The sequence below is a fragment of the Pseudorca crassidens genome, chromosome 9 (assembly GCF_039906515.1).
Source record: "Pseudorca crassidens isolate mPseCra1 chromosome 9, mPseCra1.hap1, whole genome shotgun sequence".
NCBI lineage: Eukaryota > Metazoa > Chordata > Mammalia > Artiodactyla > Delphinidae > Pseudorca > Pseudorca crassidens.
Window position 1 is genome coordinate 70187564 of NC_090304.1, and position 12451 is coordinate 70200014.

Sequence of the window (12451 nt, forward strand, 5' to 3'; positions counted from 1 at the left end):
ATCTGCCATCCAGCAGACAAGAGGGGCATGACCAAACCCCACCTCGAGTAATCCCATTCAACCACAGGGAGGCAGAGGCAGGGTGGGGAGCCATGCTCCCACCGTCACTGGTTCCCTGACCCGCCTGTCACCTCCCTTCTCCTCCCGCTTCTGGATTACTCCTCTTAACATGGACCCAAATTGCCCATGGAAAATAAAAACTAGATATAAAAGCTTTGCTTCATTTCACCACCAGCCAAAACTCAAAGGACAACTAGAGAAGATTAACAATTTCGGATGCATGCTCAAAGAACAGAATCGATTTGAGGATTTATAGTACAGACCCTACAAGGGTGTAGCGGTGGAGGTACAAAGTGAATCCGCATGGGAGCTGACCGTCTAGAGTGGAGGCCAATTCACTGTGAATTCAATAAACGTTTACGGAGCCTCTACTATGTCCAAGGCCCAATTCAGATATGTCTCGAGGAAGTAACCGGGGAAAACAGGCAACTACAATCAAGTGTGGAAGTGCTACGACGGGGTGGGGGCCACAGAGAAGGAGCGCCTGCATTCCATACAGCCACAAGAGAACGGTCAGAGGAGGGGCACGAATGGTAACGTAAAGCCCGTTGGGATACGTGTCAGTTAGAAGGAGAGAGTATTGTGGGGTTCAAAACAGGCAGCACTTGATAAAGGCCTTGAGGGATGACTAGGAACTTGGCCAGGCAGAGGAAGGTAAAATAATACATACAGAACTGGGTGTGTTTAAGGAACGACAGGGACGGTCAACCCTCCAAACATGGTTTCCCTCTTAAGAGAATTTCAGTAGGACACAGATTCACTTCTATTTACCTTTTCTTCAAGAATTGCTGTTTCAATAGTTTCAGCAAACTGATTTCCAGGAAAGGTGACTTGGGTTATTCCTGTTGAGAAATCAGAAAAAGAGGTATAATAGGTTTGGTGGGACTACCTCCACAGACCTCTTTTTTGTGACACCCCCGCCAAGTCCGTTCGCGTCAGTCACCCCCCCCCGCCGAGGGACTGGCATGTTGCAGCAGCCACACTGCCTCCCTCCCTTCCTTCTTTCCTCATTTGAGAATAAAGACATGCAAACTTAGGCAGGCAGCAGTGAGCCCTGATCCAGAGAAACACACACACACACACACACACACACACACACACACACGCACGCACGCACACACACATGAGATGAACAGGACCGCACAGCCCCTGAACTAGAGGAGCCTTCCTGCTCCAGCCTGCTCCCTGCATTCCTGAGATTCCTGCAACAGACCCTCTGCTAACTACAGCTGGCACGAGAGCATTTCTGTTCCTTGCAAACAAAAATTACTTATTTAAAAATAAGAGATCCAGGGTTGGGACTAAGAAAACAAACACAAGCAGAGGGTGAAGAAATAAAGGCTTCTGAAACAAAGCCTTGGGAAAAATAAGATGAGAGGGAGTGACCTGGGCCTCTGAACTACTGTCCCATAACACCTGAGAGGAAAGGAAGAGAGAGATGTGGGAAACCCAGAGAGTAGATCCAACAAATAATTCAGAAAGTCCCGGCAGTATTAAATATTAAGATGGAGACCCAGATACTGGGGAAAAGGGGCTCTTAATATGGGTACTATCCATAACAAAACAAAATAAGAATTTCAATGAAATACAAAGGTGGGAGACTCTGAAAGTGTCTATAGCAAGTAAGGAATAATTGAGTAACTATACAATGCCTATCATTACTAAAAAGAGAAATGTAATAACTCAAGGATAAGTCTTGATTTACTGCGCTGTGCTTTTTTTTTGTCTTAAACAATCAACATTTTATTTACTCATGGTTTGTGGGTCAGCAATTAGTGCTGGGCTCAGCGGGGTGGTTCTTCTTCTGGTCTACTCATGTGGCTACAGTCATGTGGTGGCTCAACGGAGCCGGATGGTAGACCAGATGCCTTAGCTCATATGCTAGTGATTGGTACTAGCTGTTTGTGCTGCCTTTAGAGTCTACTTTAGTAAATGTGAACATTTTTTTTTCCTGAGATCTTGAAAGATTTATGCCCTCTAACCCCTTGACCTACTTTTCCATTGGTTCTTGAGTTGGTCAACCATGAACTCACCTACTGTAGGGCTTCAAGACTCTGAACACCTTCTAGTCCCCTCTGCTAGGGAGCATGGTTTTTGTGAAGTTCAAAGATGAGGGTGTGTGAAACAGAGGGCTGGGAGGCAGGGCTGGAGAGCAGAAGGGTCTTCAGGGGGTCTGAATGCCAGGTTAAGTTGGACGGACTTTATTCAAGCAGCATTAAGAGTCTAGATGACTGTAGTCTAATCCCATATTCTCTAAGAGATAATTACCCCTCCGAAAATGTAGAATGTTAAAATTGGGCTACAGAGAGAAAATATGACCCAAACCACAAAGACTGAAGCAGTCAGCTAGAAATTAAGTCGACAGCGAGCTGTGACTTCCACCCTTGACAGGGTGCTTCGCCTGCTACTCTCGGCTCATTAGCTGCAGCAAAGGCTTCTGGGCCTTCTAGGCAGCTCAGTGCTCCAGGGGCTCATTGGAGCATCAACTTTCACTCTGCAGGGTGCAGAACAGCGACAGGGACACCAGCGGGCCTGCAGGACAGGCTGAAGGGCAGCAATCCTGTCCGCTCACCCCAGACCTGGCCCCTGGGAGGCTGGTGCCACATCCTATCTGTCCATTCCCAGCAGCAGAGGCACCTGCGCTCTAAACTCAGCCCCACTTTCTCCCCTCCGGGCCTCAGTTTCCTTGTCCACAAAACCAGGGAGGGAGACAGGACCTGTGGCACTCAGAGGGTGGTCTGCAAACCAGTGCCATCCACCACCTCCTTGCTGTTGGCTCACAATAAGTACAGAAATTAAGGGCAGCTTTGAAGCTTTTACTGCTTATGACATTGCTACACAGCCAAGCACGCGATCAGTGGAAATGTCTTGTTGAACAGATCACAGACTGGTGTACAAGTTTCCTGCAGATGCCACAATACATTACCACAAACTGGGTGGCATAACACAACAGAAATTTATTCTGTCACAGTTCTGGGGGTCAGAAGCCTGAAATCAAGGCGTCGGCCGGGCCACACTCCCTCCAGAGACTCTAGGGAAGAAGAAAATGCTCCCTGTCTCTTCCAGCTTCTGGTGTCTGCTGGCTTTCCTTGGCTTGGGGCCACATCACTCCTCAGCTTCACTGCCTTCTCTGTGTGTGCGTGCGTGTGTGCATGTGTGTGTGTGTGTAAAATCTCTTTCTTCCTCTCTGTTATAAGGACACTTGTCATTGCATTTAGGGCCCACTAGAGAAGTCATCCAAGATGACTTCATCTCAAAAATCCTTATCTTGGGACTTCCCTGGCAGTCCAGTGCTTAAGACTCCGAGCTTCCACTGCAGGGGGCACGGGTTCCATCCCTGGTCAGGGAACTAAGATCCCACAGGCCGCATGGCAGGGCCAAAGAAAAAAGAAAGGACAACAAGATTTAAGCAATGTTAATTAAATCATGTCACTCCTTGGGTAGAAATCTTGGTGGACTCTCATTAGAATAAAATCTTAATTTCTTAAAAAAAAAAATCCTTATCTTAATTACATCTACAAAGACCGTCTTTCCAAATAAGGTCACATTACTTGGACCTTATTTGGAAAAGCTTATACAACTTTTTCTGAAAAGAAAAGCATAGCAAATAGCAGTTGCTAAGGCAACGTAATGACGTGGTTTAAGGGAGATCACCCTGGAGGGAGGGAGCAACAGGGTACACTACGTTTCCTAACACAGGTATACAAAAGACATAAGCTGCTTCTCAATTCCTGCCTTCCAGGGCCCTGATATAAGCAGGGACACACATAAATGAGTAAATGAAGCCAGTGTAACATCTCCTCATTCTCAAGAGTCCTGATCAAATACTCAACAAGATACTCGCAAACCGAATTCAACAGCATATTAGAACCAAACTTAAATATACAACAATAATATAAGAAAATGTAAAGAGCAAAACCCATCTTTGGGGCCATCATACCGCCGACTACAACTGCTTTGGATACTGTGGAATTCATGCGTGACCAGTTGTACATGTTGTGCACTGTACACTCATATCAGTTCACTGCTGGAGAAAAAAAACGCTGCCCTGCCTCTCACTCAGTTGTGACCCCAGCTCTTCCTCTGCAGCCCAGGAGCCCGGGCAAGACCAGACGGCAACGGACACCCCTGGTAAAGGAAAGGAGGCTGCCGGGTGGCAGGGCGGTGAGGGGCAGGTGCACACTGTTCCCTCAGCCCTTCCCAAGGCTGGTCTCCCACCTTACGTTGCAGGCAGTGCAGAAGCCGCTCCCTCCCTGCTCCATCCTCCCGTCCCTCAAATGGCTTCAGTTGTAAAGTGATTAAATTTATCAGGGTTTTTTGTTCAAGTGCGCCTCCCTCGTCCCATCAAATGCTCAGAGTTTTCAATGTCCAACTTTGAGAACAGAAACAAAACTGGTTTATTAAAATCCTTGTGTACCTGTCCTGCTGCTGACATATCCTCTCCCCCAACATCCTGCCCTGTAACCTCAGAAAACACTCAGGAAGTTTCCAGGCTTCATAACAGGATGGAGGCAGCGCTTGGAAATTTGACAAAGCAAGGATTTCATTTCTCATTAGAAGTTTTCTTACCTTGCAAGAACACTCCTTATCAAAGGAACTACTATGTTGACTCCTTTTGCTATGTTACATTTCAGCCTTAAGGCGCAGACCATGTCAAAATACCAGAGAATGTTTAAAATGATAACACTTGATGCAGGTCTGGCCACAGCAAAGCGGGCACTCCCATCACTCAACTACTGGTAGGAGTGTAACAGGCACAATCTTCCTGGAAGCAATTTGACAAATTCTTATTAAATGGCTTAAAATTGGACGCACCCTTTAATGTTGTAATTCCATTTTCAGACCTCTACACTAGGGAAAGAATCTGAAATGGGGACAAAACTTAATGCTCAAAGATATCCATGGCAGGGTTATATATGAGATTTAAAAAATTAGAGATGAAGTTAATAGCCAAGAAAAGGAAATGATTAGACAAATTATGGTAGATTCATGAATCAAGTTTTACACAGCCATAAAAATGACATTTTACAAAGTATTTCTAATAAAAGTAACAACTACAATAATAACAGTTAATCCTTACATGGGCCAGGAACTGTCCTAAGCTTATCGTGCTTTACATATATGAACCTTCTTAATCTACTTAGGTAGATACTGTTATTTTTATTTTTAGGCTGCGCTGCACGGCATGCAGGATCTTAAGTTCCCTGACCAGAGATGGAACCCGTTCCCCCTGCAGTGGAAGAACACATCCCTAACCACTGGACCGCCAGGGAATTCCCAGTAGGTACTGTTATTATTCCCACTTTACAGATCAGAAAATGGAGGCACCAAGTGTTAAGACACTTGCTCAAGATCATCCTTCTAGTAAGAGACCACACAGGGATTTGAGCCCACACAGTCTGACTCAAAAGTCCATGCTCTTACATACAGATGGTCAAGAAGCACATGAAAAGATGTTCAACACTGCTAAGTATTAGAGAAATGCAAATCAAAACTACAGTGAGATATCACCTCACACCAGTCAGAATGGCTATCATCAAAAAATCCACAAACAACAAATGCTGGAGAGGGTGTGGAGAGAAGGGAACCCTCCCTCCTACACTGTTGGTGGGAATGTAAATTGGTACAGCCAATATGGAAAACAGTATGGAGGTTCCTTAAAAAAACTAAAAACAGAGCTACCATATGATCCTGCAATCCCACTCCTGGGCTTATATCTGGAAAAAAACATGGTCCGAAAGGATACATACACCCCAATGTTCACTGCAGCACTGTTTACAATAGACAAGACATGGAAGCAACCTAAATGTCCATCAGCAGAGGAATGGATAAAGGAGATGTGAGACATATATACAATGGAGTATTACTCAGCCATTAAAAAGAATGAAATAATGTCATTTGCAGCAATATGGATGGACCCAGAGATTATCATACTGAGCGAAGTAAGTCAGACAGAGAAAGAGAAATATCATATGGTATCACTTATATGTGGAATCTATAAAGACATGATACAAATGAACTTGTTTACAAAACAGAAACAGACTCACAGAATTAGAGAATGAACTTATGGTTACCAGGTAGGAACGGTGGGGGGAAGAGATAGTTAGGGAGTGTGGGATTGACATGTACACACTGCTATATTTAAAATGGATAACCAACAAGGACCTACTGTAGAGCACAGGGAACTCTGCTCAATATTATGTAACAACCTAAATGGGAAAAGAATTTGAAAAATAAAAATATATATATCCATTGAAGAAAACATACATTAACATGATATTAAATAAAGCAGACCATCATAAGCTAAAAAAAAAAAAAAAAAGTCCATACTCTTAAATCCTGTGATAGTCTGAATACAGTGATGGCCCCAGAGGTCCTAACCCTAGAACCTGTATGTGCTACCTTAGATAGAGAAAGCGTCTCCGCAGATGAAGAACCTTAAGATGGAGAGATATCCTCGATCATTGGGTGGGCCCTAGATGCCATCACAAATGCTCTCAAAGAGAGACAGAGGGAGATCTCACACACACACACACACACACACACACACACACACACACACACACACACACAAGAAAGGCATGTGAAAACAGAGGCAGGTATTGAAGAGATAGGGCCACAAGCCAAGGAATGCCAGCAGCCACCAGAAACTGAGAGGGTCAAGGAATGGATTCTCCCCTAGAGCCTCCACAGGGAGTACAATCCTTATACCTTGGTTCAGACTTCTGGTCTCCAGAACTGAGTGAATAAATTTCTGTGGCTTTAAGCCAACCAGTTTGTGGAAATTTGCAGTCACAGGAAACTAACACAAGCTCCCATGCTGTACTGCTCTCAACGCAAGATAAAATATTCATATGTTAAATGGGAAAAGTAGAAATCAAAATTTATACACAATGATCTTAATTATGCATATAAAAATGCATGCAAATACAACAAGACGTTTTGTAGTGATTATCTCTGAATACTAGAATTATGGGTAATTTTCAGCATTATGCCTTTTGGTATTTTTCCAAATTTCTACAATTAATGTGAATTCCTTTTACAAAGAAACGAAGAAAAAAATTTTTTTAATTAGCAACTCATCATACTTCTGCAATTCTAACTCAATCATAAAAATCAGAAATCAAGAAAACTCCCTGAGAATTTTCTTAATTCAGTTTCAGAACAAAACCTGAAAAATCAGCCACCCAGGTGCATTCCATTCCCTAAGTGACTCCACTCAACCCTCAGCCTCTCTAAAGCCTATTTGTTTTCAGACTCTGGCAGGAACATGACGTGGCTGAAGAAGTTTCAGGCTTTGAAACAAGAGGATAATCTGAGCTGCTGCATGTTTTCCTGTCTCTCTATCCACACGTGGCAGTGGGGAGGAGGGACCAGACGGAGGTCTTTACGCATTCCCAGAGCTCATCCAGCCCAAAGTGGTGTGGGCCACACACCAAAAACCAAGAGCTCTGTTTAATAAGCACGGAAATGTTTGACTTCTCTGTAGGTGACTTCACAGAATGAATCATCACATGAAACACCGGCTTAATCTTCTTACCGAAGCCCGGAGTCCAATCCTATTGTGTTGCAAAACCCTCCTGCTATCATCTGTCCAGGCAGTCAGAGGACCAAAGCCCAATTTTACTGTATCAACATCACATCCTTTGATTAAATATTTTCATATAAAGAGTGTATTAACATTTTCCCGCAATATATGGGCAGAACTGGATCAAAACAGAAAGGAGGATGTGCTTCGTGTGTTGTTTTTTGGTGCAGAGAAGGTAAAACTCACTGGTTCCCTCCAACGTGGGCCAGGTCAGAGCCGCGAGGCATGAAAAGCATATATATGGCTTTATTCAGCCCACCCTGTACCGCGCAGCAAGCTCGGGCACTGGAGTAATGGGACCACAGCGTGGGGTTTATCCTTTAGTCTCTGAGCACATTTATTCGCTCTTTGTCCAGCCAATCAACATATAAAAGCACCTACTATGTGCCAGGCACTAAGAAGAGGTTGGCTCACATTTTAAAAGACCCTATCTCCAACACGCTATACTCTCAGATGATGCGGCTGGGCAAACGGCCCCCATCATTACTGAGCTTCTTCATCAGTCTTTTGGATCACAGGGACGCCAGCAGCAGCAAAATGCTGGGAGGGATACCTAAACAGGACCGGCAGAGCTTTGAAAATGAAAACAACAGAAAGCAAATGGTTTAGCACTGTGTACAGTCCACCCTCTGTGTCTGCAGGTTCCACATCTACCGATTCGACAACCACAGACCAAAAATATTCGAAAAAAGAAAAAAAATTTCCAGAATGTTCCAAAACGCAAAACAAATTTGCCACACGCTGGCAACTATTTACATAGCATTTACATTGTATTTACGACTACTTACGTAGCATTTACATTGTATTAGGTATTATAAGTAATCTAGAGATGATTTAAAGTATACAGGAGGATGGGTAGAGGTTATATGCAAATATTACGCCATTTTATACAAGGAACTTGAGCATTTGGGGATTTTGGTATCTGCGGGAGTCCTGGAACCAATCTCCCCTGGATACCAACAGACAGCTGTACCTTCCAACATACTATCAACACAACACTTGTAATTTCGGGGGATCAGTTGATGATACGTGAATCTCCCACTTAACCATCTACTTCACACAAATAGTGTATTACTATTTTCTCAAAGTCTGTTTTTTTCTTTTTGCTTGCCACTGTATGCCTAAACCTACCAGCGTCTAACCTTAAGAAGTACTCGTTAAATACCTGAGGTATAAATTAATGCATGAATAAACACGGGTAATCAATTTCATAATCTGTAAAAACGGAAAAGCCAGTCTACAAAATTATTTCCCAAAGAAAATTCCAAGGAAACTAATCCTATGAGATATACCAAGAAAAGAAGGTTCACGTGCTATTCAACAGGAGAAATATTACATTCCGTAGCCTCCCATCTCCCTTAAAAATTCACAATGCATATTACATAATAAAGAATATGGGAAAGCTTTCAATTAAATACCTATTTGAACTTCCCAAATCAACTTAACCACAGAAGCCCTTTCATGATTAACACTTACTGATATCAGAGAACGAATGTTCTAAGGTAACCCGGGGAAAATACTAACACAAATTCTTCATTTGTTCAAAGACCATTTATTAAGCCCTTGAAATGATCATAATATGATGATGATGAAGACAGGCAACATTAAACAAGTTAACATTTAATAGGCATGGTACTTGGTGCTACTGCCACCCAAGATAAATGCAAAACCTGGCTCACAGTCTACCGTCTACTGGAAGAGACCCACGAGCACACGATGAGTACAACCAGTATTAACTGAAGTGACAGACAGACACATGCGCATATATGCATGTATACATACATAGATACATACGTATGTGAATATCTGCACTCTTAGACACAAGAAGGGAGAGAGTGTTCCAGGCAGACGGGAAGCAAGAGCGTCCAATGTGTGCAGAGGAATGAAGACAGTTTGTTCTTCTCCAGTGGTTTTCAAAGTATGGTCCAAGACCCTCTCGGAGGGTGCTGCCAGGTCAAAACTAACTTCAACGGTGTGATATTTTCACTGATGGTGTGAAAACAATGGTGGGGAAAACTGCTGGTACCTTAGCAAGAATCAAGGCAGTGGCATCTGACTGTACTAGTGGCCATTGTGTTCTCTACTGCCATACTTTCACGGTTTAAAAAAAAAAAAAGGTCAATTTCAACTAAGAATATCCTAATGAAGCAGTAAAAATTATTAATTTCGTTAAATATTAACCTCGAGTACACATCTTTTTAAAATCCCTTGTGACAAAATGAGAAGCGCTCATAAAGCACTTCTGCTACAAGCCAAAGTATGGTGGTTGGTTTTCGGGAAGACAAAGCACTCGTACGACTGAGCCGCAAGCTGAATTAGCCACTCTTTCCACCAAACACCATTTTAAACTGAAAGAATGACTGACAGAAAAACTTCGGTGACTCAGATTTGGGTATTTTTAGAAGGAATAAAGTGAGCTTGTTATTTCAAGGAAAACTGACAGTATCTGTTGCTAAAGAAAAATTTGAGCTTTCAAGCAAACATTAAAATTTGGAAAAACTTGTATTGGCCACTGTGAGCTTTAGAGCATCTCAGTACTTGGCTTTTCAGATGACAGCAGCAGTGACATTAACAAACGTGATATTATCCAAATAAGTCATGCATGATGTTACAAAATGCATAAAAGATCCTTTTAAAGTGCAAGACAGACCAAAAGATTTTAATGTAACAGAATATGAGAAGTTCACTGATACATGGTTTCAGATTCTATACTGCAACAAACCTTTAAGAAACTATCACTTGTCAAGCTCCGATGTACTTTCAAAGACTCTCCACAATTAACTGAAAAGGTTATTAACCATTCCTCCCTTTTCCAACTACATTCCATGTAAGGCTGTATTTTCTTCATACAGTTCAACCAACACAACATACTGCAACAGAATGAAGGCAAAAGCATTGATGAGAATCCAGCTGTCTTCCATTAAGGCAGACATTAAAGATACCTGGAAAAGAGTAAAACAATGGCGCCCTTCTCATTAAATGTTTTTTGCTTTAGAAATAGTTATTTTTCATTAAAAGTGTTATTTGTGTTATGTAATGCGTTTATTATTGCTATATTTAAACTAATTTAATGAATACTTTAAAATCTTTTCAATTTTGATTGCTAATATTGTAAATATTGCTAAATATAATCCACATAACTGAAAGCTCTTTGAGGGTCTCACTAGTTTTTAAGAATTTTTAAAGGGGTCCTGAAACGAAAAGTTGGCGAGCTGCCGGTCATGGGTGGTGAGGAGGGAAGGGTGAAGAGGCAGCAGGAGAGGGCTAGCAGTGGCCTCCCGCACTGTGATGAGGGGTTCAGAACTGATCAGACAAGAACCAGAGAAGGGGTGTAGTGCACCAAAGTGACACGGGCAGATCTGCCTTCTAAAGAAAGAGCAAGGACAACATAAAGCTGCCCTCTGCTCCATGAACTTATGATTCTAAAAGCAAGTCAGTCTGATGGGAAGTCAAACTGTAGCACACTGAAGGTCCATTACTACAATCTAAAAACTGAAATATAAATTTCTATAAAAGAGTAGGAACAGAATGTATTAAAATTTAATGATGGAAGCGAAAGAAGCAGGGTCTTGCAAAATAGACTTGCAACCAACTAGAATACTGCAAAATGAGGGAAATCATCAGTAACAGAGTCCAGGGCTTTAAAAATCGAAAGAGACCAAAATCAAGATGCATTTGGGGCAAGTCTGAAGAATAAAAATAAAGGAGCCAGTAAGAGCAATAAACCGCAGCAATAAAGAGGGAAAATGGATGCAGCCCAGAGAAGACAAACAGAAGCCTTTAGAAATAAACAGAAGTCGGGAGGAGGGAAAATCAGCTCTTATTTCCAGAGCGTGCAATCTATCCACTCCACCACAGGGCAGGGGGCAAAGGGTGCAGGAAGCACCTGGAGAGGAAGGCGGCCCGTGCAGAGTCCACCACTGGAACGGAAATGCTCGCCTGGACAAGAGTCTCACCCAGGAAAAGGTGGATTACGCCAATCAAGAACACAGAGAAGAGACAAACACAGCTATTAAAATTTGCTCTCGAGGAGCTTAGAGTCATTATTTTCTAAGTCAAGAAAACAGAAACAAAACAAAAAATCAATAGGATAGTTATAACTAAAATGAGAATGGTGTGCTCTAAAGAACTCAACTAGAAGAGCTTGGCAAGTTTCTCGAACTTGGCCTCAGTTTCCTCTTCAGCAAGACTGGGAGTCCACCATGGACTCCCCAAAGTTGGTGGCAGAAGAGGGAAGTGAGCGTGCAGCTGGCATGTGACAGGTGCTCAGTAAACGCAAGCTGTAATTATTCTCACTGTAATTATGATTTCAGGGCCTATGTAGAATACAGAGTTGACACTACGCTACTCTAAGCCAGAAAGCTCCCAAGGTCAAAGATGATGGTTTGAAAAATCACCAATATGTGAGCTTAAAGAAGGAATTTGAATGGCTTTGGCCCAGGGCTACACTCACTCAACAGATGAGAGAACTGCCCTTGACCTTGTGGGCCTGTTACCACCGGGCCCCGAGGGCGTCTCCAATCTCAAAGGGACATGCCAAGCACTAGAAGTCCCAAGTAAGAAGGGAGAAAAAGTCAAACCACCACCTTCCGAAACAGCCAACGCCACTGTCATGTAACTTTCATGCACAATTTATCTCCCCTGATTGTGATAATCAGCCAGGATACGGATGGGTACAGTGTCATCACCCCCATTTTAAATCTCAGGGCTGAAATGCAAAGAAGTGGTGTAGCCAGGACCCCTATCTCTTTTTTTTTTTTTTTTTTTTGCGGTACGTGGGCCTCTCACTGTTGTGGCCTCTCC

The 12451-nt window shown here is 42.8% G+C and overlaps 1 long non-coding RNA gene across 1 annotated transcript in view; it reads right to left on the bottom strand.

Annotated features, from left to right (window-relative positions):
• LOC137230731 (uncharacterized) overlaps window positions 1-12451 on the bottom strand; it is a 69272-nt gene that overhangs the window by 18397 nt on the left and 38424 nt on the right. Inside the window, exon 2 of the long non-coding RNA XR_010946235.1 lies at window positions 832-902. This is a non-coding gene — a long non-coding RNA (uncharacterized lncRNA). The remainder of the gene's footprint in view (window positions 1-831; window positions 903-12451) is intronic.